The sequence below is a fragment of the Lolium rigidum genome, chromosome 5 (genome assembly GCF_022539505.1).
Source record: "Lolium rigidum isolate FL_2022 chromosome 5, APGP_CSIRO_Lrig_0.1, whole genome shotgun sequence".
NCBI lineage: Eukaryota > Viridiplantae > Streptophyta > Magnoliopsida > Poales > Poaceae > Lolium > Lolium rigidum.
The window spans coordinates 259,000,130-259,023,901 of record NC_061512.1 but is presented as its reverse complement, the minus strand read 5'-3'; positions in this window follow the sequence as shown (position 1 = coordinate 259,023,901).

The window sequence follows — 23,772 nt, the reverse complement described above, 5'->3', positions numbered from 1 at the left end:
ATATCCAAACTAGGTACGGCACCTGTTGAGCATACATGACTTTTGTCGTAAAATCACGTTAACCAACACTAGCAGCATCTTGTTCTTTGCAAGGTGCTATGCTTATCAGTCTAATCCCAATACACAACCTACTTCAGGTGGCACGATGATGTCAGGTGCAGGTTCACCAGTACCAACTCTCTTGCATCAGTCTCCATTGAAGGTACGCCACTGCTGCAGTAGACACCATTAGCAATGCAACCTGAAGGTGTTCTTATCCTCATATCAGGATCACATAATACAGGTGTCAAGCTTCATGCACTAGCCAACACAATCAAAAGTCCGAACTAGGATCGCTAGGAAAAAAACATGAAGATCCTTTTATCGAATCCCACGCTGAACATCTTTTTCACTAATTAGGTAAGCTCCTGCTGACAAACATATTACAGCAACTCCAGCAGTGGCTCTATATTTTGGCGCTGTGGGCTGATGCTGCGCATGGAGCCGGCAATAGCTTCACCGGAAGCTGCAAACTGTGGCGGCCAAATGCAGGGCTGAAACAGCGTATTTTCAGAGGCGCTATAATGCAGCGCCAAAAACAGAATATAATGAAAAATAGAGTGCAGTAAAACAGAAGATCAAATAAAGACTAGAAATAGACATAAAATAGGAGAAAATTAGCTTGATAGATACTCCGTAGTTCATATTTGTACAAAGTAGTGCGATAAAACTAAACTAAAACTCGACATCTGACGAGTCAGGTGTCGTGCCCGACACCGGATCCGACGAGAAGAGGTCAATCCAACGGGGGTCGTCCTCGCCAATGGTGGTCGGCCCGGCGAGCTGCGCTTCGATGAAGGCCCGCTTCGTCGCCTTCTCCGCCCTCCGTTGTGCGCGGTCCTCCTTCTTCGCAGCCCGCCTCGTAGCCTTCTCCGCCCTCCGTCTGCGGAAGTGCTCGTTCTCGGCGGCTACGTCCTCGGGGAAGCGGGCCGCCCACTCGCGCGCCGCGCGCTCGTCCCGCTCGGCAATGCGCAAACGGCGCTCCGTCTCGCGGCGGCGGCGCTGTTCCTCCTGTCTAACGATGTACGGCGGCGGCGCGAGATCCTCGGCCTGCTGGCGCGTCCACACGTCATGGAAATTCATCGACGATCGCGGGCGCCCGAGCCGCCACGCCACGGCGTCGTACGCGCGCGCGGCCTCGTGCGCGGTCTCGTAGGTGCCGAGGCCGATGCGCTCGCCGCCGTCACGTATCTCCGCGTAATACGTACCTTTGGGGCGCGCGCGGACGCCGCGGTACCCCGTGCCCGAGACGCGGCGGTACCGCGAGCTCGACGCGAGACGAGGCATGGCGGCGGCGGCGGAAGCGGAGCCGCGGCGGCGATATTAGGCGCGGATGGGCAAATTTCAGCAACCCGTGTCCATCTTTTTTTTTGGCAGGATTACGCCATGTACCACCTTCCAATTAGAAAATAGTACTGTTCAGCCTTCCCCTGTTGGGCCCAATATTTCACTTTGGGTTGCCAACGGCCATCTACATGGTAATTGCTCTCGGCCTACTTGCTCCGGCCGTCGAAGCCCAATAACTACAAATGGGCCTTTCTGCTCATGCAATTTCGGCCCTTTTCTAATGAAACACAGATCCTATGAATGGCAAAAGAAAAAAACGCGGAGATTCTACATAAAAGTTGTTTTTATTTATTTTGAATTATTGGGTTCCAATTTTTGAAACTGCTCATGCCCAATATGAAAATCCTTGTTCGCTCCATACCCACATGGATAACGGTATTTTTAATAATTCATAAAGTGGATTTGAAATTTAAAACATATCCTAATAATTCCATGATTTAATCTATCAACTTGCAAGATCTTGGAGAGAAAAAGCTTGTATTAGTCTGCAGAATCCGCACCGTTTCAAAGGCGGCAGTGGATCAAAAGAAAAAAGGAAGTAGCCAGAAATTAGGGGTCAAAAATAACTCCAAGAAATGAAACTTTTATTGTTCGTAGAGGATGACATGCGGGACCCATGAGCCAGCAGCTTACTCAACGTTTCAAAGGCGGCATGAGATCGGAAGAAAAAGGCAAGTGACCAAATATCGGGTGCCAAAAATAATCCAAGAAATGAAACTTATTGTACATAGAGGATGACATGCGGGTCCCATTTTGCGGCGGCGGTTTCAGCGTTTCAAATGCGGTTTGAGATCAAAAGAAAAAGAAAGTAGCCAGAAATTAGGGGTAAAAAAACTCCAAAAAAAGAAAGTTGATTGTACATAGAGGATGACATGCGGGTCCCATGAGTCAGCAGCTTACTCAACGTTTCCAAGGCGGCGGGGATCAAAAGAAAAAGGAAATAGCCAAAAATCAGAGGTGAAAAAAAAACCAAGAAAAGAAATTTTATAGTACATAGAGGATGACATGCGGGTCCCATGAGCCAGCAGGTTCCTCAACGTTTTCAAAGGCCGGTGGGGATCAAAAGAAAAAGGCAAATAGCCGGAAATTAGGGGTAAACAATAAATCCAACAAAGGAAAGGTTTATTGTTCATAGATGCTGACATGTGGGACCCATGAGCCGGCAGCGTCAAGGCAAGTGACCAAAAATCAGGGGTAAAAAAATCCAAGAAAAGAAACTTTATTGTACATAGAGGATGACATGTGGGTCCCATGAGCCAGCACCTTACTCAACGTTTAGAGGCGGCTTGAGATCGAAAGAAAAAGGAAAGTGACCGAATATCAGGAGCTAAAAATAATCCAAGAAAGGAAACTTTTATTGTACATAGAGGTTGACATATGGGTCCCACTAATACAAGCTCTTTCGCTCGAAGATCTTGCAAGTTGATTGTACATAGAGGATGACATGCGGGCCCCATGTGTCAGCAGCTTACTCAATGTTTCCAAGGCGGCGGTGGATCAAAAGAAAAAGGAAATAGCCAAAATCGGAGGGTGAAAAATAAATCCAACAAAGGAGAGGTTTATTGTCCATGGAGGCTGACATCTGGGACCCACGAGCCAGCAGCGTCCTCTACGTTTAGAAGGCGGCTGGGGATCGAAAGAAAAAAGGCAAATAGCCAGAAATTAGGGGTACAAAATAACTCCAAGAAAGGAAGTGTTTATTGTTCATAGAGGTCGACATGTGGGACCCATGAGCCAGCAAAGTCTTCAACGTTTCAAAGGCGGCGGGGATCAAAAGAAAAAGGAAGTAGCCGAGAAATTAGGGGTAAAAAATAACTCCAAGAAAGGAAACTTTTATTGTTCATAGAGGATGACATGCGGGACCCATGCTCCAGCGAGCTTCCTCAACGTTTCAAAGGCGGCATGAGATCGAAAGAAAAAGGCAAGTGACCAAATATCAGGACCCGAAAATAATCGAAGAAAGAAATTTTATTGTACATAGAGGATGACATGCGGGACCCATTTAGCAACAGCGGTCTCAACGTTTCCAAGGCGGCACGGGATCAAAAGAAAAAGGAAGTAGCCATAAATTAGGGTTCAAAAATAACTCCAAGAAAGGAAACTTTTATTGTTCGTAGAGGATGACATGCGGGACCCATGAGCCAGCAGCTTACTCAACGTTTCAAAGGCGGCATGAGATCGAAAGAAAAAGGCAAGTGACAAAATATCGGGAGACAAAGATAATCCAAGAAAAGAAAACTTTATTGTACATAGAGGATGACATGCGGGTCCCATTTAGCGACGGCGGTCTCAACGTTTCAAATGCGGCTTGAGATCAAAAGAAAAAGAAAGTAGCCGAGAAATTAGGGGGTAAAAAAACTCCAATAAAGGAAAGTTTTATCGATGAGCCAGCAGAGTCCTCAACGTTTCAAAGGCGGCGGGGATCAAAAGAAAAAGGAAATAGCCGAAAATCAGAGGGTGAAAAAAAAACCAAGAAAATGAACTTTTATAGTACATAGAGGATGACATGCGGGTCCCATGAGCCAGCAGGTTTTTCAACGTTTCAAACGTGGCATGAGATCGAAAGAAAAAGGCAAGTGACCAAATATCAGGATCCAAAAATAATTCAAGAAAAGAAACTTGATTGTACATAGAGTATGACATGCGGGTCCCATTTAGCAGCAGCGGTATCACCGTTTGAGAGGCGGCAGGGGATCGAAAGAAAAAGGCAAGTGACCAAATATGAGGTGCCAAAAAAATCGAAGAAAAGAAAGTTTTATTGTACATAGAGGATGACATGCGGGTCCCATGAGCCAGCAGGTTTTTCAACGTTTCAAACGTGGCATGAGATCGAAAGAAAAAGGCAAGTGACCAAATATCGGGAGCCAAAAATAATTCAAGAAAAGAAACTTGATTGTACATAGAGGATGGCATGCGGGTCCCATTTAGCGACAGCGGTATCACCGTTTGAGAGGCTGCACGGGATCGAAAGAAAAAGGCAAGTGACCAAATATCAGGAGCCAAAAATAATCTAAGAAAAGAAATTTTACTCTACATAGAGGATGACATGCGGGTCCCATTTTGCAGCAGCGGTCTCAACGTTTCCAAGGCGGCACAGGACCAAAAGAAAAATGAAGTAGCCAGAAATCAGGGGGTGAAAAAAATCCAAAAAAAGAACGATTTCAATTGGGCTGCATGTGGACATCTGGGCATTCGAACTATCCTGCTGGCCCTTTTGACTCGTACAATTTCAGCCCACTCCAAAACAGGATAGTTCGGATTTTTCTAAAAAAAACAGGAAAGTCCTATGCTTCGCAAAAACAAAAAACAAGGAGATTCAGCATATAAATTTGTTTATGTAAAAATAAAGATTTAATTTATCCGTTGAAATAGCTCAGAGCGCAATACACTGTTTATTGTCTGCAAAATAATCAAGATATCACATGTTTCTTGTACGGGGAGGCTGACATCGGGGACCCATGAGCCAACAGCGTCGTTTTAAAGGCGGCAGGGGATGGAAAGAAAAAATAAACCAAAAATCTGTTGGTAAAAAATCCAAGAAAAGAAACATTTTCGTTTTGAGAGGATGACATGCGGGACCCATGAGGCAGCAGCATCCTCAGCGTTTATTGTTCATAGAGGCTGACATGTGGGACCCGTGAGCCAGCGGCGTCCTCAACGTTTTAAAGGCGGCAGGATATCGAAAGAAAAAATAAGCCAAAAATCATTTGGTAAACAATATCCAAGAAAAGAAACATTTACCGTTCTGAGAGGATGACATGCGGGACCCATGAGGCAGCAGCATCCTCAACGATTCCAAGGCGGCAGGGGATCAAAGAAAAATGAAGGAAATATCCAGAAATTAATTAGGGGTTCAAAAAAAATCCATCAAAGGAAACTTTTATTGTTCATAGAGGATGACTTGTGGGACCGACCTGCCAACAACGTCCTCATCGTTTCAAAGGGGCAGGAGATCCAAAGAAAAAGGCAAATAGCCAGAAATTAGGGGTCAAAAATAACTCCAAGAAAGGAAACTTTTATTGTTCGTAGAGGATGACATGCGGGACCCATGAGCCAGTGATACGTCTCCAACGTATCGATAATTTCTTATGTTCCATGCTACTTTATTGATGATACCTACATGTTTTATGCACATTATATGTCGTATTTACGCATTTTCTGGAACTAACCTATTAACAAGATGCCGAAGAGCCGATTCTTGTTTTCTGCTGTTTTTGGTTTCAGAAATCCTAGTAAGGAAATATTCTCGGAATTGGACGAAATCAACACCCGGGGTCCTATTTTTGCACGAAGCTTCCGGAAGACCGAAGGAGAGTCGAAGTGGGGCCACGAGGTGGCCGGACGACGGGCGGCGCGGCCCGGGCCCCGGCCGCGCGGCCTCGTCATCCGGGCCCCTCGTGCCGCCTCTTGACCTGCCCTTTCGCCTACTTATAGCCTCCGTCGCGAAACCCCCGGTACCGAGAGCCACGATACGGAAAACCTTCCGGAGACGCCGCCGCCGCGAATCCCATCTCGGGGGATTCGGGGAGATCGCCTCCGGCACCCTGCCGGAGAGGGGATTCATCTCCCGGAGGACTCTTCATCGCCATGATCGCCTCCGGAGTGATGAGTGAGTAGTTCACCCCTGGACTATGGGTCCATAGCAGTAGCTAGATGGTCGTCTTCTCCTAATTGTGCTTCATTGTTGGATCTTGTGAGCTGCCTAACATGATCAAGATCGTCTATCTGTAATACTATATGTTGTGTTTGTCGGGATCCGATGGATAGAGAATACTATGTTATGGTGATTATCAATCTATTACCTATGTGTTGTTTATGATCTTGCATGCTCTCCGTTATTAGTAGAGGCTCGGCCAAGTTTTTGCTCTTAACTCCAAGAGGGAGTATTTATGCTCGATAGTGGGTTCATGCCTCCATTAAATGCTGGGACGGTGACGAAAGTTCTAAGGTTGTGGATGTGCTTGTTGCCACTAGGGATAAAACATTGATGCTATGTCTAAGGATGTAGTTGTTGATTACATTACGCACCATACTTAATGCAATTGTCTGTTGCTTGCAACTTAATACTGGAAGGGGTTCGGATGATAACCTGAAGGTGGACTTTTTAGGCATAGATGCATGCTGGATGGCGGAAGATGGTCGGAAAGGAAATAAAAAGGGCTACTCCCACCCTAGTGTTTTATGTTGTAGAACTCTTTTGAAGTATCTTTTTCAACAAAGATGTAGAGATGTCATAGTCTATCTTTTGAAGTATCTTCTTCAATAAAGATATGGAGATGTCATAGAAACCTCTTAGTGTCCCCTTCAACTGCGATGTGGGTGTTATCACCAGAATTTGACCAAGCCAGAGGTGGGCCGCGATCAAGATGGACTTGAAGAATTTATACATGAAAGAAATATGTGGTTCGGCCTTGTATCAAGTTTGGGCTAAATTGCCCATGTATCTGTAACATATTAGATCGCATCTTAGTTTAGAAGTTAGAGTTTTACCCGTGCACGGTTTAGTGCACGCCCACATTAGAAAGTCCCCCTGGACTATAAATATGTACCTAGGGTTTATGGAATAGACAACAACCAACGTTCAACCACAAACAAATCTCGGCGCATCGCCAACTCCTTCGTCTCGAGGGTTTCTACCGGTAAGCGTCATGCTGCCTAGATCGCATCTTGCGATCTAGGCAGCACTAGCTCTGCCTACGTTGTTCATGCGTTGCTCGTACTGAAGCGCTTTTGATGGCGAGCAACGTAGTTATCATAGATGTGTTAGGGTTAGCATTGTTCTTCATGCTGCATGCTTTCGTAGTGCAACCCTTGCGCATCTAGCCGTCCCTGCACCCCATCATAGGTGCGGGGCGGCACCCCGCTTGATCGTAGTATAGTAGATCTGATCTGTTACGATTGCTCCTTGTTCCACAAGGATTAGTTTAATATCTGCAATAGTTAGGCCTTACAAAGGGGTGGAGGATCCAGCGGCACGTAGGGTGTCGTTTGCGAGCCCTAGACGGGATGTTCCGAGGATCAACCTTGTGTTGGTTTTTAGGCCTCGTCTAGGGCAAGCTTACGATCACCGTGCGTGAGCGCGAGGCCCAACCTAGAGTAGGATGATCCGATTATGCGGTGAAAACCCCACATCGTCGTAGATCTCATTAGCTTTACCATGATCAAGCAGGACCACCATATATTCGGACACCTCGTCTGAATCATGGGTGGATCGGCTCCTTGAGCCGATCCACAGGATAACCTGAGAGCCGATCGAGGCTCGTATTTAACGTTTACGTGTGTGCCCTGCGAGAAACTAAGCGAGGCATCATCCACACCTTCCTGACCAGGTATAGGTCAGGTGGCACGCCCTTGCAATCAGCATCGGCGCGTGGCCAGGAAGCTTTGCGGGCCGTCGCTCGGAGGGGTCTCAGCCAGCCGCAGCTCTAGGCTCTTCCCGGCTCTCCTGTGTTGGCCTGTCGCTGCCCGTCGGTGGGTTTCTGACGTCAACACATTCTGGCACGCCCGGTGGGACAAACATCTACATCTTCGATACCCACCACATCGCCATCTACATCCGAGATGGCGGAAGGCACTCCGGTCAAGTACGAGGACCTGGCTGACAAGCTCAAGAAGAAGCATGACGAGGTCAAGGCGGTCCTCGGAAACGAACTCGTCGGCTCCTGCGAGAAGACCCGTTCGCACGGCATCAAGCTTTACGGAAACACACGTCCGTTGCCTGATGTCAACATGGTGGACCTTAGCCACCGCACAAGGAAGCCAGAGTTCTCCTTTGGCATCAACATGGCAGGGCCTGCAAGCCGCCACGACGAAGACAAGGCGGAAGGCAGCCACTCCCGTGGTAAAGATAAAGAGGAGGCCTCTCCACGCGACCGGCTCCGAGGCGATGACAGGCGGTACCTAACCGCAGAGGAGATAAAAAGCATATGGTCTCAACGCCCACGCTCCGTACATCTCCTCAGCAAGGATGAGCAGCAGTATGACCGACGTCGGCGTTACGACGATGACGACGAAAGAAGCCATCGGTCCAATGCAAAGGACAGGAGGTACCGTCCGCATAACGGAGGCGACGACGGGAACGAACGTCACGCCAGAGGAGGCACGAGGGGGCCGGACAACGTGGAGAGGCACTGGGACTGTCCCTTCTTCAAACACTGCTGGGATTCAGGAATGAGCCGATTGCCAACGATCGGCAATTGCCCAGAATGTAGCCAGAAAAGGAAGGAGGCAGCCAGCGTATCTGTGTTCCAGCGTTTAGGGCCTCTCCCGCCTCGGATCAAACATGCTGGACCCGTGCAGATAGAAGATTTCGAGGAACTAGAGGACGGTGATGAAGAAGATAAATATCATCGGCCAAGATGGTGTCCTGATGGGCTCAGCCGCTCCCAAAAGCGAAGGGTTCAGCGACTACGTGCGCTAGAAGAAGCCGAAAGGTTATACTTGCACACGTTGAGGAAGGCGCGGCCTGACCTGGCCGCCAAAATTCAACGAACCCTGGACGAAGAAGGGCGGCCGCAAAGAAAAGAGTGGCGCCCCAAGCAAAGGAAAGCCGATGATGAAACATCGGCTGGCACAAACATGGTCTTCATCCTTCCAGCAGAGTTTAGCGCTCCAAGGTTATATGAAGCACCAGTGGCGCAATTGGACTGCGGTCCACGGCCAGTCATCTTCGAGAAGCCACGAGAAAGAAGTTACAGGCATCTGAAAGCCCTGTACGTACGAGGATACATCAATGGGCAGCCTGTCAACAAGATGTTGGTGGACACCGGAGCGGCAGTCAACATTATGCCATACTCCCTGCTACGTCGGTTGGGACGCTCCAGCTCAGATTTGATCAAAACCAATGTAACATTGAGCGATTTCAACGGCCAAGCATCTGACGCACAAGGTGTCCTGAATGTGGATCTGACCGTAGGAAGAAAGACTATCCCTACGACGTTCTTTATTGTTGACAGCAAAAGCACCTATGCTGTGCTGTTAGGAAGAGATTGGATCCACGCCAATTGTTGCATTCCATCCACGATGCATCAATGCTTAATACAGTGGGATGGAGATGAAGTGGAAGTCGTCCATGCAGATGATTCAGCTGAGATTTCGACAGCCGGCATGGACATTTGGGAGACATCAGGCCAAGAGCCACTCTCAGGCATCAATCTGGACGACTGCGAACGCATCGATGTGACAAGGAACGGGGTAAGGCTGGTTTTATCCACCGGACTGACCGTATAATAAGAACAACATCGATGGACAAACATGGCGAGACTGATCCTCGTGATCGGCCCCAAAATTATGGAGGAACATTGCAAAGCCTTCATTGAACCAGCAACGTGGAGGCCGATTCCAGCAATCGGCCAAAATTTTCCTCACCATCCATTCTGCCTGGGCCCAACGTTTGACCCAACAGGGACTACCTGAAGAGCCGATACCATCAATTCTCTTGACAGAATCGGCTCGGGGGGCACCTAGATGGGTAAAACACGAGGATATGAAGTGACGCTATCAAGGATGAGGGCCGACGCACAAATCGGCCTAAATTTTAAAAAAAATTTGAGCACAGCCGATGCAGCAGGCATCGACTCAAGGAAGATGACCTCGAGCAGCAAACATCGACTCAAGGAATATGCCCTCAAGCCTAAGAGAGCAGGTTCAGTGGTGCTAGCAGTTTGGCGTCCAGAGCCACCTTTGGTTCATTTAAAGCCATTTTTGGTGTCTGTTTACAAGGTGGAGGACCGCAGCCCTGGCCAACATAGAGCAGCATGAACATGCAGATCGTCACAGGATCATGAGAATGGCCAATGATCAACCTATTGGCTGAGGAATTCTCTTCAGGCTTGGTCAGGGCGCCTGCATTGAACCAAAGAAGCTCGGGGGGCAACGCACCTTGAAGGTTCGCTGCTATTAAAACAAACAAAAGAATTGAGAGGAAGCCGATGCACAGCCATCGACTTTAGTGGAATTATGCAATGTTTATCGAGTCTTCACCAAATCCAGACCAACGGTGGTGCCTTCTGTGGCCTCGAGGAAGTAAAATAATGGGAACTTCTTCAGTTGCTTCGAGCCGATCCGGGTTCCTGAACCTTTGTTGTCAAAGGATTTCCAATCTTTGGAGCTAGTTCAGCTGAACGGAAGCTTATCGGCTGTCGGAGGAAGAAGATCGGCTCTGGCACATTCTCTCTGGCATTTTCGCTTCGAGTAAGGCTCGGGGGGCAGCAGACCAGTGGATACTCTGTTTAAAGAACCGATGGGGATACCATCGGCTGATCCTTCGTTACAACCTTCTTCATAATGATGGGTACTGAAAAGGATTATTGGGTTTTGGTTGGAAAAGTTCGAAGGTTTTCCTGAAGATCCTGCATTTTCCACCAGATGGAGAAAATCATCAGCTGAAGAAGAGAAGGATGAGTTTCAAAGGACCGATGTGGTGCGGTCGGCTCATTACGCATTGGCAAAGGGCACGAATCGGCAAGGTCAGTAGAGAGAGAATCGGCTCAATTAAACTCAGAAGGAATCGGCAAAATCAAAATTGGGGAGAAGTTCTTCGTTGATTAGCTGAGGTTTCTTACATAAAGAGCTAATTGCTCTCAAAAGGGAAGTACTAGGGGATCCATTGCCCCATCTACTACTACTGGCCCTATTCTAGAGGCCCTATCTATGGGCCATCACTGCCCTCGTCGTCGCCGTCGTCGTCGCCGTCGGCGCTGCTCCCGGCGGGCTCGTCGTCGCTCCAATGGCCACCGACGGGGCCCTCGTCGTCTTCATCTTCTTCGTCAGCATCGTCCTCGTCGCTGTCGAAGTCGCTGAGATTGCCCGGCCAAGGGCAGAACCGCTTGGCCGGCGGCTCGTCGGAGGAGCTCTCGTCGTCGTCCTCCTCCTCCTCTTCCTGCTCCCCCTCCTCCCCGAAGAGGTGAGGTCGCGGAGAAGGCTGTCGTCGTCACTCCTCCTCCTCCGCTTCCCCAACGGCGAGGAAGCGAAGGTCGCTCTCCCCGTCGGTCAAGGATTTGTCATCCTCGGACCGGACGAGGGAGTTATGGTCCTCTTTGTCCCACTTCGTTGGGGCGAGGATATCGTACGCCGCCTGCGTACCCCACGAGGGCGTCGACTCTCGGATTGGAGAGGACACGTAGGAAGGATCCGATGAGGAAGATGAATTGGAGGAGGAAGAAGACATGGTGGCTCAGGAGGGCTTTTCGGAGTGCTAATGCGAAAAGGGTGAAGGAGAGTATTGTTCGGTGCGGTTGAATAAAAAGAGATGGGGATTTAATTCCGAACAGTTCTCGAGGACGTGGCGCCGAAACTGTCAAATCGTGCAGAGGGGTTGGGAAGGCAAGTCATGATGGAGGACTCTGCGACGGTTCTGCTCTGCTACGACATGACCCGACGAAAGAAAGCGTAATGATTTTGGAAATGTCATTTCCAAAACCAGGGGGGCATGTGTTATCACCAGAATTTGACCAAGCCAGAGGTGGGCCGCGATCAAGATGGACTTGAAGAATTTATACATGAAAGAAATATGTGGTTCGGCCTTGTATCAAGTTTGGGCTAAATTGCCCATGTATCTGTAACATATTAGATCGCATCTTAGTTTAGAAGTTAGAGTTTTACCCGTGCACGGTTTAGTGCACGCCCACATTAGAAAGTCCCCTGGACTATAAATATGTACCTAGGGTTTATGGAATAGACAACAACCAACGTTCAACCACAAACAAATCTCGGCGCATCGCCAACTCCTTCGTCTCGAGGGTTTCTACCGGTAAGCGTCATGCTGCCTAGATCGCATCTTGCGATCTAGGCAGCACAAGCCTGCCTACGTTGTTCATGCGTTGCTCGTACTGAAGCGCTTTTGATGGCGAGCAACGTAGTTATCATAGATGTGTTAGGGTTAGCATTGTTCTTCATGCTGCATGCTTTCGTAGTGCAACCCTTGCGCATCTAGCCGTCCCTGCACCCCATCATAGGTGCGGGGGCGGCACCCCGCTTGATCGTAGTATAGTAGATCTGATCTGTTACGATTGCTCCTTGTTCCACAAGGATTAGTTTAATATCTGCAATAGTTAGGCCTTACAAAGGGGTGGAGGATCCAGCGGCACGTAGGGTGTCGTTTGCGAGCCCTAGACGGGATGTTCCGAGGATCAACCTTGTGTTGGTTTTTAGGCCTCGTCTAGGGCAAGCTTACGATCACCGTGCGTGAGCGCGAGGCCCAACCTAGAGTAGGATGATCCGATTATGCGGTGAAAACCCCACATCGTCGTAGATCTCATTAGCTTTACCATGATCAAGCAGGACCACCATATATTCGGACACCTCGTCTGAATCATGGGTGGATCGGCTCCTTGAGCCGATCCACGGGATAACTCGAGAGCCGATCGAGGCTCGTATTTAACGTTTACGTGTGTGCCCTGCAGGAAACTAAGCGAGGCATCATCCACACCTTCCCGACCAGGTATAGGTCGGGTGGCACGCCCTTGCAATCAGCATCGGCGCGTGGCCAGGAAGCTTTGCGGGCCGTCGCTCGGAGGGGTCTCAGCCAGCCGCAGCTCTAGGCTCTTCCCGGCTCTCCTGTGTTGGCCTGTCGCTGCCCGTCGGTGGGTTTCTGACGTCAACAGTGGGATGCTATATCCATAAGAGGAACTAATTCTCTTTCACATGCTATATCCACAAGAGAAACTATTCTTCCTCTCTTGTCTCTTTTAGTTAGCATTGTTAGCACCTTTCTTGATGGTTTGCGAGTACAATTCCAATGTACTCACGGCTTTGTCCCTGGCTATTTACTTGGCCAGACTTGAAGGAGTTCGACAGATGAAGAAGGAGTTGACGACGTCTATGCGAGCTAGGAACGTCTTCCCAGTCAGATGCCTGTAGGGTTAAGGCAGATGACTTGGGCTCTGCGCTGCTGAAGTGATTCCGCTACTCTGATGATTAGATTAGGCCCTTCGAGGCTATTATGTAAAGATGATCATGTGACCTCATTGTAATTTTCTTATTCCGTTTTGTAAAGGATGATGTAATTTGATATCAGTTTGGTTATGTGTTCACGGCACACTGATCATGGGAACGTGAACTGTATACATAACAGGGTATTTCGGACAGCTAGTCCGGGGTCCCCACAATGCCGTGAGCTGATGGCACAGTTCAGGTATATCAACTTCCATTGGATCCCAAGGTCGCAAAATAACGAGGCGAACGACCTCGCGCAAACAGCGTCAGGATACAAAGACGTGGTAGATGGAGCCGATTTTCAGGTGCAGCTCATGGAACCCGATGATTGGAGAGCCGATATCTTCAATTACTTGAAAGATCCGGCTCGGGGGGCACCTAAACGGATAAGATACAGGGCCATGAAGTACGTCCTGATCGGCGATGACATGTTCTACAGGACTTTGGAAGGGTTACTTCTCAAATGTTTGGGACCGGCCGAGTCCAATCGGCTCTTGCACGAGGTGCATGAAGGTGCCTGTGGAACTCACCAATCGGCTCATAAGATGAAGTGGCTGATCAGGCGATCGGGATTTTATTGGCCCACCATGCTTGAAGATTGTTTCCAGTACTATAAAGGGTGTCAAGCATGTCAGAAGTTTGGGAGCATTCAGATGGTGCCTGCATCAGCAATGAATCCTATCATCAAGCCTTGGCCATTCCGAGGGTGGGGCATGGATATGATCGGCAAGATACATTCTCCTTCGAGCAAAGGCCATGTATGGGTTTTGGCCATTACAGATTATTTTACTAAATGGGTAGAGGCCGTCCCTATGAAGGCAGTGGCAGCGTCAGATGTTGTCGATTTTGTGAGGGAGCATGTTATCCACAGATTCGGAATTCCCCAGACTATCACGACCGATGGAGGTTCGGTTTTCGTTTCTAAGGAGTTTAGAAAATTCTGCGAGGATATGGGAATCAAGCTGATCCGATCGTCCCCATACTATGCTCAAGCAAATGGACGAGTGAAGCGTCCAACAAAAGTCTGATCAAGCTGATTAAGAGGAAGATCGACGAGCATCCTAGACGTTGGCACGAGGTATTGTCAGAAGCGTTATGGGCTTATCGCATGTCGTGCCATGGATCAATAAAAACCTCGCCATACCATCTGGTCTATGGACAAGAAGCTGTGTTACCCTGGGAAATCAAGGCTGGTTCGAGAAGGATTACATTCCAGAATGATTTAACTACTGAAGAATATGCAGCCCTGATGAGTGACAGCATTGAGGATGCAACGGAACTTAGACTTTGGTCACTTGAGAAAATCAAGGAGAATAAAGCCAAGGTGGCTGGCGCATATAATAAGAAGGTGAAGCCAAAGGAATTCCAGGTTGGTGATCTGGTATGGGAAGCAGTATTGCCGTTGGGGACTAAGGACAAAATGTATGGTAAATGGTCTCCAAATTGGCACGGCCCATATAAAGTAGACCAAGTTCTAAAGGGTAATGCATACATGCTCGAGCAATTGGATGGTGTGAAGTTCCCAGTAGCTGTCAATGGCCAACATCTCAAGAAATATTTCCCCAGTATGTGGGATGATGGACAGTAAGATATGGAGGCCGATACACGAAATCGGCCAGTAAATTTTTTTTAAATTTTTTGGGAAACAGCCGATGCACAGACATCGACTTTAGTATAAAAACAGCCGATGCGCAGTCATCGACTTTAGAGGTACAAAGCATCATTGTCAGGTATCAAGTTATTGTCTAGATCTGAGGATTGTTTGCTTGAACCTGTCTAATTGGTTATCAGATTGGTTTTATGGGCGTCTGATAGTAAAAAGCCGATACGATGCTATCGGCTCTTAGGGCGTTGACCACCTTTGACAATCGGGAGATGAAGAAGATATGAAATTGGATGATTAAAAGTCAAATTAGAAGAACATTTTCATTGATTCGAAGGGGGATTTCACAGACGAAGAGCTAATTGCTCTCAAAAGGGGATCATCTAAGTGCCTAATGCACTGCTACTAGCCCTATACTACTCCCTAGTCTAAGGGCTATCATTGCCCTCGTCGTCGCCGTCGTAGCTGCCGTCGGCGCTGCTACCGGCGGGCTCTTCGTTGCCGCTGTTGAAGCCGCCAGTAGCGTCTTCATCCTCCTCATCATCATCATCGTCGTCTGACCAGGCCCAGCCTCGGAGGCGCTTGGCTGGCGGGTACCCGACGGAGGAGGAGTCTTCCTCCTCCGACTCCTTCTCCTCTTCTTCTTCCTCATCGGAAGAAAGATCCGCCTCCCATGAGAGGAGGTCATCCTCGCTCGCCGATTCCAGTTCCCCGTCGACGAGGAACCGGAGGTCTTCTTCCTCGATGGTGCGGGGCTCGTCGTCCTCCGACTCGATGGCGAAGTCCCATTCTCTCGCGTCCCAATACTCGGGCGCGAGAGCCTCATAGATGGCCATCATATTGACCTCCGGCTCCAGTTCACTCGAGGAAGAGGATTGGGAGGAGAGAGCCGATGAAGCGGAGGAGGAAGAGGAAGACATGGCTACAGAGGGAGAGGGTTTTTTGGCCGGCGGCTAGTTTGGTGCAGAACAGAGGATGTGAAGTGAACTGCTCAACGCAGTTTAAATAAAAGGGATGTGATGGAAGTTTAATGCTGCAGCGTTTCCCGAGGATGTGGTGCCAAAACTGTCAAATCGTGCAGAGAAGTTGAGAAGGCAAGGCGTCATGATGAAGAATACTGCGACGGTTCTGCTCTGCCACGACATGACCCTTCGAAGGAAAAACAGGTGGTTTTGAAATTATCATTACCAAAACCAGGGGGCATGTGTTATCACCGGATTTTGGCCAAATCGGGAGATGGGCCGTAATTGAGATGGGCTTGAAGGATATACGCGTGGAGCATCTCTGAAGCGGCCTTGTGCGAAGAGTTTGGGCTAGATTGCCCGTGTATCTGTAAAATATAGTAGATTGCATCTTAGTTTAGAAGATAGAGTTTAACCCGTGCACGGTTAGGTGCACGCCCGAATTAGAAAGTCCCTTGGACTATAAATATGTATCTAGGGTTATCGAAAAAGGAGGACAATCACGTTCACAACAAACACAAATCAGGCGCATCGCCACCCCTTCTTTCGAGGGTTTCTTCCGGGTAAGCATCATGCTGCCTAGATCGCATCTTGCGATCTAGGCAGTATACGTTTATTCGTTATCTTGTGTTGCTCGTGCTGAAACGTTGTTGATGGCGAGTAGCACTATTTATCTTAGGTGTTTTGGGGCTTGCATGGATGCTTTTCTTATGCATATTTGCTTAGCTATGCCGTCCCTTGATATCTACCTGCCCGTACACCTACCCAGGTGTAAGGGAAGCGCCTTGCTTATTCGTTATTTAGTAGATCCAATCTGTTATAGTTGCTCCTTGATTCTTCAAGGATTGGTTTAATATCTGTATGGTTAGGCCTTGCAAACAGGTTGAACGATCCGGTAGTGCGTAAGATATGGTTTGTTGATCCTAAGAGGGACGTTCCGGGAATTGACTTATTGTTGGTTTTTAGGCCTCTTTTAGGGTTGGTTTTCCATTATCTTTCGTGTCTATTAGGCTCAACTACGCGCAGGATGTTCCGATCATGCGGTGAAAACCCTAAACTGTCGTAGATTAGATTAACTTTATATTGATCAAGCAGGAGCCCCATGCCATCGTTAACCCGACGTGAACCATGGGGCGATCGGCTCTTTGAGCCGATCCACAGGACAACCTGAGAGCCGATCGGGCTCGTATTTAATGTTTACGTGTCCACCATGCAGGAAACTAATCGAAGCAATCCAACACCTTCCTGGCCAGGTATAGGTCAGGTGGCACGCCCTTGCAACCGCCAGGTCGTGTGCCGGAACATTGCGGGACGACGTCGAGGGACCAGGGCCCCCAGCAGTCTTGGAAGCCTCCCGGCTCTTCGTGTTGCTTAACCACTGCTCGCCGGTGGGTTTTGGCAGGCAACAGATATCAATCTATTATGTCTCGTAAAAACAATATTCCTGGGATTGTGATGTATGACATAATAGGCATCTGGAATTAAAAATCCGGGTGTTGACAACATTCAGCTAAAAAATTATGCTAAAATATATGTAGATTTATTGAACATTTCATAGATATTTAGAAATGAATGTAGTATATTTTTATGCGTCCGTAATGCTGATGTAATCCATGATATTATGGCATGCACTCAGCGTATCTCAACTCATATAGCAATATTAGCCAACATATTGCATGCAATTCATACCTATGGCTGTATAGGAGGATCTGCTATGTTCAGTTTTTTTTTAGGCCTGTGTGGTGGAAAACGTACTATTAGTTTCCTTAAAATTAGCGTGCCATATAGTCATGTGTACATGTTAATGTTTTACGTAACACTTTTTATATTTTAATATTAACCGTTAAAATATAGATCAACAGAGTGTATTTTTCTAGTCTACGTGGATTAACCTGGTGTCTCTATTTTAGACCATGTATTGTGCTTTTAGTATATAGAACATTTCGTAGATATTTAGAAACCAATGTAGTAGATTTTTATGCGTCCGTAATGCTGATGTAATCCATGATATTATGGCATGCACTGTCTCAACTCCAATAGCAATATTAGCCAACATATTGCATGCAATTCATACGTATGGCTTAAATCGGTTCAATTCTTGTCCTCATATTGAAATGAATCGGGATTGATAAGGAGTTAATTAATGATGTTTGAGCTTGTACTTTTTTGGGTCAATCAAGTATCCAAATTCTAAGGAAAAATCATTATTGACGGTCCAAGACCATAGGTACTGATAGATAGAACTTCCATTTATTTGTTGAATAGACAGTTGAATGGAGAATACCATAGCTATACTTAAGAATAAAACACTAGGAAAAGCCCATATGCGACGAAGATTTCTTGTTGCTGTCGGAATAAAAAAAAGGCAACATCCCGCTAATCATAGGAGGATCTGCTCTGTTCAGTTTTTTTTAAGGCCTGTGTGGTGGAAAAGCGTACTATTAGTTTCCTTAAAATTAGCGTGCCATATAGTCATGTGTACATGTTAATGTTCTACGTAACACTTTTTATATTTTAATCTTAACCGTTAAAATATAGATCAACAGAGTATATTTTTCTAGTCTACGTGGATTAACCTGGTGTCTCTATTTTAGACCATGTATTGTGCTTTTAGTATATAATAGAATAGAATAGATAGATAGATTTCCTAGAAGGGAGAATGAGTTACAAAAAAACTATTTCAAGAGCACTAATTCAGGAATCCCAAACTTTGCGTGGTACCGAGCAATCCTCTCCCTCCCTGGGACTAGGACATGAGTAGACATGAGCTTCCATCGCGTGCAAAAATAGCCAGCATGTTCCCTCATCGCTGGCTGATCACTCCGTCCTAGTAAGCCTCCACCGTTGTTTCTTTCCGCCTCACACAAACTTGTGCTACTCCTCCATTGTCGAATCTATATATAGATAGACAACCTAATTAACTAGCAGACACTGTCCCTTCCCCACCCCTGCCTGCTATATATATCTGCAGAGAGCCTACTCCTCCATGCAATGCATACTTATTAAACCAGTGAGCTTCTCCATCACTAGCCAGCCCACACAACTTTCACCAGCAAACAACACGCCATCGATCGATAATGAAGCAATCACCAATGAACATGGCCCTCGCCACCGCTACCGTGCTAGTGGTGATCCTTGGCAGTGCCAGCGCGGTGGACGTGGCAGCGACCTGCAAGGCAGCGGCGACCAGCGATGCACGAGTGAACCTTGAGCTCTGCATGTCGAGGCTGGACAACAACACAGCCTCTGACGCGTGGGGCCTAGCCCAGGTGGCCTGTGACGCGTGCATCAGCAGCAGCATCATCTACCGCGGCGACATCGTGGACCTCACACCACAGCTGGAGGCGGGCAACAAGGAACTCAAGCCACTGGTGGAGCCGCTCTCCGCCTGTGGCCCATATTCATTCCGTACTCGCAAGTCCTTTGAGGAGGCCAAGAAGGAGGTCAAGCAGCGCTCGTACGCGGCGGCCATCAAGCAGCTGGACGACGGGATCTCATGGACGGAAAAGTGCAGCGCGGAGATCACAGCCATCCAGGGGGTAAAGATGCCAGAGCCAGCTGGCCAGCACATCGCCGAGACAATCCAGCTCGCCATCATCACAAAAGCCATCATCACCAACCACCTCATCAAGTGATATACGATTGGGTCGGAGTATATATGACCTTTACCTGGTCACCTCTCTTTCTACATGTTCGCTTGCATGGATGGTACTACTACGTACAAGCATGGTCATCTCTATTTTTTCGGTCCAGGGGTCTTTTTTATGTTTTCCACCGGTACCACTTTTACTTTCCTTGAAAGTCATCAAGTCCTAAACATCCTACATGGAAATCTAGGCCAAAGTAGTGAATGCTATGTAATCCTTACTAATCAAGACAGCCTACAGGTGTGTTAAAAAATTTCAGAAAACTGAAACGCTCTTTAAGGCCACGCTTTGGCCGTCAAATTTCATAAGTGCTAAAATGAAGTGGAAACAGGAATTGCCTGATGAGACAAGTAGTGTGCCACCTAATTAAATGGAAGTGTCCATGTAATTGTCCAAATTAACACAACATGGAAGAAGCCTTGAATGTTCTTCGAGGCCTGACATAGTCATATACTCTCTATCAAGTCCTAATCAGGCTAGGGAGAAAATGAAAGATTTGCAGTTCAGGTTTCGTTATCATTGAATCAATGTAACTGCCATACCATGAACACACATGATACACCATGTATGTAACTGCCATACCATGGACACACATGATTCATCATTTCAAAAGAGGTATTTTCCCTGATCATTGCATAAATTAAAATATTTACTTAGAATTCACTTATCATCACAAAACTTTAATATCTACAGACATTCCTTGAAAAGCCATTGGTCCAAACAGGTCTTTTCAATTCTATCTCATATAGGTTCCTCAAGAGAATATTTTAAAATCCCTGTGCTGGAGTACTCGCCGTTTTCAGATAATTTTTTCCAGAATACACCAATGGAAGGGTGGATCAATCCATTACAAGTACCGAATAAATAGTCTTACAATAAAAGGGGTCATATGACCCAGTCTTACATAAATGCCACAACGGGCAAGTTCACACAAACATAGCAGCGGATACACGTCATCATCGTCGGGCCCAAGTCACGCCTTTAGACCTATAGGCAGCTGACTTGGAGATCGTCCTAGGTCGCATAGTCGTCCTGGTAGCCTCCATCATCTTCGAAGTCCTCCTCATAGTCTGGCCAAGTAAATAGCCAGGGACAAAGCCGTGAGTACATTTGGAATTGTACTCGCAAACCATCACAAGAGGGGGTGCTAACATAAACTAGCTAAAGGAGGCGAGAGAGGAACGATAGTTTCTCTCGTGGATATAGCATGCATCAGTTTCTCTTGTGGATATAGCATGCATCAGTTTTTTGTGTGGATATAGCATCCCGACATCTCAAGTGATGGGGGCACTAAGATGTTCCTATGACACCTCTATATCTTTGTTAAAGAAGACACTTCAAAAGATATCCTATGACATCTCTATATCTCTGTTAAAGAAGAGTTAGCATTCCGCCATCACAATTGATGGAGATGCTGGGGAAGTCCTATGACATCTCTATATCTTTATTGAAGAAGATTCCCTTTTCATGAAACATTAGTAGAGGTTCCCACTTTCTTTTATTTCCGGCGACCATCTCCATATGGTCGACACACACACCTTTCCGGTACTCTTCCGGTACATTCAACACAACACTTTCTTTGCAAATCACTTGTCAAAACAAAACTCAAAGCCCAGGTTAAGGTTGGCCTTTTCAACTTGTCCATGACCGCGGACGTGGCTATTCGAATAGTTTTGACTCTGCAGAGTTTGCACACTTTCTCCACAAGAACCGACAAATCCGCCGGGATCATCCCCGGTTCGTCATACGAAAGTATGCGAGTCTCGGATAGTCAGTCATAGTCTTTCGCTTGCCTCCATTGACATGAGTCCTTCCCTGCGGGCTTACCCCTTCCCGGCACCCCGGCAGCATACCTCCTTTTTGAGCGTATCTCCGGCGCCACGACGGAAGACCCTCAGTAATCGTCCGGCTATAGACAACTACAGTGTATTGCCTCCTTCAGAGCGCAACCCGGCGTCAGAGGTCTTCGTGACCCTCCTAGAGAGTTGTGAAGGGGTCTCACGTCAACTTTGACAAACTACGGACTAAGCCCGTGCCCACTTTGGGTGATGTGGCTGCGCTGTAAAGTTGGTTCGGCGAACACTTATACGCAGTGCTCGTTTTTTCCATAACACCTTAACCTTCTTTATTTCACCATCCACACAACACTTTTCCAACACTTTTACCAAAAGCCTTTGCTTTCATAAACTTTACACTTGAGTAAGCTTCCCTGACTCAAGGTTTTCTCAAAACATTTACAACAAGGTAAACCTTGAGGGGTTCCCATCCTAAAGTTTCATGAGAGGAAATCTACAATTATCTATGTGGCCGAAATGACAACCATAGCCCTTTCATGGGTTGTGGGTGAGGGGCAAAAGAGGATTCACACTTGCTTGAGATAAGCATGTGTGTGTCAACAATTATTGGATTAAATTTCAGATTTTAGGACTGCTATGTTACTACTTTAAATTTGTGTAGGAATTAACCAAATCATTAGGGTTGGGCATATTCATCTCATTTTGAGAATACACCAAGATCATGGCATTGATACCTCTATCCCAACAATGTAGTGGTAGTGTCGGCTATCCTCTAGAAATGAGATATAAACAAGATAAATGAACTAGATACCCTCACTAGAATGACACGGCCATGATACCATGCATTCCAATAACACAAGATAACAGTGGAGTATCACCACTAGGGAGTACCCCACTTGGAATCACACATAGATGACAATATATGGGAAACAACACACATAGAGATCAAGGTGCTTTGGACATCAACAAATGACACCCAACTAGAAACCAATTCAGAGTTCAAAGATGGCTTGCCTTGGTTGACTTGTCCCTGGTCTTCCTCAAGATCTTCTCCAAAATCCTCCCCTTCCACTTCACCCTCGTTCGTATCTAGCGTCGCAAAGGTAAACGGTACACATAATCAGTACACAAACAAGGGAACCAAAGGTAACTTAATAAAATATGCAAAACATGCAGGGGAGTTGTTTGGTAGTAAATAAAGATGGGTGGTTTAAATTCAAAACAAAAAGGGGTAATGGTTTAAATAGAACAATCCAAATTTAAACCTATCATTGCATGTGACACACATACACTTATAACCAGAGACAAAATTTTATGAACAGAGACCAATGATATTTTTCTTGGATGCACAGTAACAATACAAGATTAACACAATTGGATTCATCCAAAAATATTAAGAATACTAACCGAATACAGTGATCATGTTCAATAAACCAGAAATTGTACAAAAATCCTAAAAATACAAGGCCAGTGGCATCCGAAAGATAATTTCATACTGGTTCTAATGCAATTGGATTCATGTCAATCAGAGCTACAAAACTATTTTTATTGACAAAACAGTATACTGGCAGATTTCCATTTTTAATTCCGGTTTAATAATTTTTCAAATATTAAAAAGGGCGGGAACACCCTGGGCCGTGCGGTGCTGCGCAGATGGGCCGGCCCAGTGGGGCTCTCCGGTGGCCGCAGAAAAAAGAAAAAAGAAAAAAGAAAAAGGCCGGGGGCCCGTGGCGGGCCAGGCCGGCGGACGTGGCCATGCACGCCGACGTGGCCGTGCATGCGCCATGCGCCCGTCCGATCTGGATCTGACGGCCCAGATCCGGCGCGTGCTCGACGTCTGCGGCGCTCGCCGGCGCGGGAGAAGAAAGGGGGCGGCGCGACGGCTTACCAACGGCTGCCGGTGGCGTGGCTCGGCGTAGGTGGCTTGGCGGCGTGGGTGTGCAGCCCGTGGACGTGCTGGCGAGGCTCGGACACGTCGGCGTCGTCTCGTTTGGCGGCGTCTGCGTCACGGGCGTCGCCGGTGCATCGTCGGATTCGTCGCTCCGCTGCAGATCGGCAAGGCGGAGGGCAACGGAGAGGGTTAGGGGCGGTAGGAGGTGGTGCTGGTGAAGAGAAACAGGGGAGAGGGGTGGCGTTGGCGCCGTGGTGGTGACCTCCTACGCGTCACCCGTGCGGTGACCGCGGTGAGCGTCTCGGCGACGCGACGGCAACGGCTGGGTGATACGTCTCCAACGTATCGATAATTTCTTATGTTCCATGCTACTTTATTGATGATACCTACATGTTTTATGCACATTATATGTCATATTTATGCATTTTCTGGAACTAACCTATTAACAAGATGCCGAAGAGCCGATTCTTGTTTTCTGCTGTTTTTGGTTTCGAAATCCTAGTAAGGAAATATTCTTGGAATTGGACGAAATCACCGCCCGGGGTCCTATTTT